At 36.0% G+C, this 4,231-nt stretch overlaps 1 non-coding gene across 1 annotated transcript; it reads right to left on the bottom strand.

Moving 5' to 3' along the window:
- Positions 1-2,563: 2,563 nt before the first annotated feature.
- On the bottom strand, positions 2,564-2,671 carry LOC148548087 (small nucleolar RNA R71). The gene has a single exon (XR_015897306.1). It is a non-coding gene; the product is annotated as a small nucleolar RNA R71 (small nucleolar RNA).
- Between the last annotated feature and the right edge of the window lie 1,560 nt (positions 2,672-4,231).

Below are 4,231 nucleotides of genomic sequence, written 5' to 3'. Positions count from 1 at the left end.
ACCCAGTGCACTTGCTGGTTAGTTGTATCGAAGTTGTGACAATTATGAATTAAGATCAAAGCACCAAGCTTTGGAGCCATTACCAGGGATTGTTCGAGCCTGGACATCACAATTTCGTGCACCAAGTTTTTGGCGCCGTTGCCGGGGATTGTTCGAGTTTGGACAACTGACGGTTCATCTTGTTGCTCAGATTGGGTAACTTTCTTTTCGTTTTCTTTTCAAAAAGTTTTCAAAAATTTTTCAAAATCTCTCATCTGTTTTCGAAAAAAATAAAAATGTTTTGAAAAATTTTATTCAAAATTTTTAAGAATGAATTCTAGTGTTTCATGAAGTATGTGAAGCCTGGCTGGCTGTAAAGCCATGTCTAAATTCATTTGGACTGAGGCTTTCAATTTGTTATCAAGAGCAATTTAATTGTTGCTCATCCACTTGCTGCTGATCCATGATCACCTGCTGAAGCTTGGCTGGCCATTGGCCATGTCTAGTGTTTTGGACTGGAGCCTTCTTTGAAAGCTTGGCTGGCTAGTGAGCCATGTCTAATTCCTGGACTGAAGCTTTAGACTAAGAATGCAAGATTCCTGGAATTCATATTAAAAATTTTGGAATCCTTATTTTTCTTTTTCATATAATTTTCGAAAAAAAATCCAAAAAAATTAGAAAATAATAAAATAAAAAATATTTTCTGTTTCTTGTTTGAGTCTTGAGTCACATTATAAGTTTGGTGTCACTTGCATATGCATCTTGCATTTTTCGAAAATATCATGCATTCATAGTGTTCTTCATGATCTTCAAGTTGTTCTTGGTAAGTCTTCTTGTTTGATCTTGATGATTTCTTGTTTTGTGTCTTTTCATGTTTATCATATGCATTCTTGAATTCTTAGTGTCTAAGCATTAAAGAATTCTAAGTTTGGTGTCTTGCATGTTTTCTTTGCATTAAAAATTTTTCAAAAATATGTTCTTGAATGTTCATCATGTTCTTCATAGTGTTCTTGGTGTTCATCTTGACATTCATAGCATTCTTGCATGCATTCACTGTTTTGATCTAAAAATTTCATGCATTGCATAATTTTCATGTTTTTCATAAAAATTTCAAAAATCAAAAAAATATCTTTCCCCTTTTCTCTCATCAAATTTGAAAATTTGGATTGACTTTTTCAAAAATTTTTAAAATCAAATTGTTTCTCATGAGTCAAACCAAATTTTCAATTTGAAAATCTTATCTTTTTCAAAATCTTTTTCAAAAATCAAATCTTTTTCAAAATTCTTAGTTATTTTCGAAAATTCCAAAAATATTTTTCAAAAATATTTTTCTTATTTTTATACCAAATTTTCGAAAATAACATAATCAATTAATGTTTTGATTCAAAAAATTTGAAGTTTGTTACTTGCTTGTTAAGAAAGATTCAAACTTTAAGTTCTAGAATCATATCTTGTGATTTCTTATGAATCAAGTCATTAATTGAGATTTTAAAAATCAAATCTTTTTCAAAACTAACTTCAATCATATCTTTTCAAAAATATCTTCTCATCTTATCTTTTTCAAAAATATCTTTTCAAAAAAATATCTTTTCTAACTTCCTAACTTCTTATCTTTTCAAAATTTGTTTCAACTAAACTAACTATTTGTTTGTTTCTTAACTTTTTCAAAACCACCTAACTAACTCTCTCTCTCTCATTTTTCGAAAATATCTTCCCCCTTTTTCAAAATTTCTTTTTAATTTATTAATTAATTTAAATTTTAAATCTTAATTTTCGAAAAATACTAACAATTTTCAAAAACCAATTTTCAAAAATCACTAACTCCTTTTCAAAAATAATTTTCGAAAATTCCCTCATTCTCTCTCATCCTATTCTATTTATTCATTCATTAACTAACATCTCTTCCTCACATCATCACCAAATTCGAACCCCCTCTTCTATCTGTGTTCGAATTTCTTCCTCTTTTCTTCTACTCACATAAGGGAACCTCTATACTGTGGTAAAGAGAATCTCTATTATTATTATTTTTCTGTGCCTTCTTCTTTGTCATATGAGCAGGAGCAAGGATAAGAACATTCTTGTGGAAGCAGATCCAGAACCTGAAAGGACTCTGAAGAGAAAATTAAGAGAAGCTAAAATACAACAATCCAGAGATAACCTCTCAGAAATTTTCGAACAGGAAAAAGAGATGGCAGCCGAAAATAATAATAATGTAAGGAAGATGCTTGGTGACTTTACTGCACCTAATTCCAATTTACATGGAAGAAGCATCTCCATTCCTGCCATTGGAGCAAACAATTTTGAGCTGAAACCTCAATTAGTTTCTCTGATGCAGCAGAACTGCAAGTTTTATGGACTTCCATCGGAAGATCCTTTTCAGTTCTTAACTGAATTCTTGCAGATATGTGATACTGTTAAGACTAATGGAGTAGATCCTGAAGTCTACAGGCTCATGCTTTTCCCTTTTGCTGTAAGAGACAGAGCTAGATTATGGTTGGATTCTCAACCCAAAGACAGCCTGAACTCTTGGGATAAGCTGGTCACGGCTTTCTTAGCCAAGTACTTTCCTCCTCAAAAGCTGAGCAAGCTTAGAGCTGATGTTCAAACCTTCAGACAGAAAGAAGGTGAATCCCTCTATGAAGCTTGGGAAAGATACAAACAATTGACCAAAAAGTGTCCTTCTGACATGCTTTCAGAATGGACCATCCTGGATATATTCTATGATGGTCTGTCTGAGTTATCTAAGATGTCATTGGACACTTCTGCAGGTGGATCCATTCACCTAAAGAAAACGCCTGCAGAAGCTCAAGAACTCATTGACATGGTTGCTAATAACCAGTTCATGTACACTTCTGAAAGGAATCCTGTGAGCAATGGGACGCCTATGAAGAAGGGAGTTCTTGAAGTTGATACTCTGAATGCCATACTGGCTCAGAACAAAATATTGACTCAGCAAGTCAATATGATTTCTCAGAGTCTGCATGGAATGCAAGCTGCATCCAACAGTACTCAAGAGGCATCTTCTGAAGAAGAAGCCTATGATCCTGAAAACCCTGCAATAGCAGAGGTGAACTACTTAGGTGAACCTTATGGAAACACCTATAACTCAACATGGAGAAATCATCCAAATTTCTCATGGAAGGATCAAAAGCCCCAACAAGGCTTTAATAATGGTGGAAGAAACAGGTTTAGCAATAGCAAACCTTTTCCATCATCAACTCAGCAACAGACAGAGAACTCTGAACAAAATGCTTCTAAATTAGCAAATCTAGTCTCTGATCTATCTAAGGCCACTGTAAGTTTCATGAATGAAACAAGGTCTTCCATTAGAAATCTGGAAGCACAAGTGGGCCAGCTGAGTAAAAGGATCACTGAAATCCCTCCTAGTACTCTCCCAAGCAATACAGAAGAGAACCCAAAAGGAGAGTGCAAGGCCATTGACATAAGCGCCATGGCCGAACCTGTGAGGAGAGGAGAGGACGTGAATCCCAAGGAGGAAGACCTCCTGGGACGTCCAGTGATCAATAAGGAGCTTTCCTCTGAGGAACCAAAGGAATCTGAGACTCATCTAGAGACCATAGAGATTCCATTAACCCTCCTTATGCCCTTCATGAGCTCTGATGAGTATTCCTCTTCTGAAGAGAATGAGGATGTTACTGAAGAGCAAACTGCCAAGTTTCTTGGTGCAATCATGAAGCTGAATGCCAAATTGTTTGGCATTGATACTTGGGAAGTTGAACCTCCCCTGTTCATTAATGAACTAAGTGATCTGGATCAACTGACATTGCCTCAGAAGAGACAGGATCCTGGAAAGTTCATAATACCCTGTACCATAGGCACTATGATCTTTAAGGCTCTATGTGAGCTTGGTTCAGGAATAAACCTCATGCCCCTCTCTGAAATAGAGAAACTGGGAATCTATGGGGTGCAAGCTGCTAAAATCTCACTGGAGATGGCAGACAGCTCAAGAAAACAGGCTTATGGACAAGTAGAAGATGTATTAGTAAAGGTTGAGGGCCTTTACATACTACTGATTTCATAGTCCTGGATACTGGAAAGGAAGAGGATGAATCTATCATCCTAGGAAGACCTTTCCTGGCCACAGCAAGAGCTGTGATTGATGTTGACAGAGGTGAAATATTCCTTCAATGGAATGTGAACTCCCTTGTATTCAAAACTCAAGGATCTCCCTCTGCAACCATGGAGAGGAAGCTTGAAAAGCTTCTCTCAAAGCAGAGTCAACCAGAGCCCC

This window comes from Arachis ipaensis, chromosome B8 (assembly GCF_059453495.1).
Source record: "Arachis ipaensis isolate K30076 ecotype BB chromosome B8, ASM5945349v1, whole genome shotgun sequence".
Classification (NCBI taxonomy): domain Eukaryota; kingdom Viridiplantae; phylum Streptophyta; class Magnoliopsida; order Fabales; family Fabaceae; genus Arachis; species Arachis ipaensis.
The sequence above is the reverse complement of the archived record's forward strand: the minus strand, read 5'-3'. Positions and strand labels throughout refer to the sequence as shown.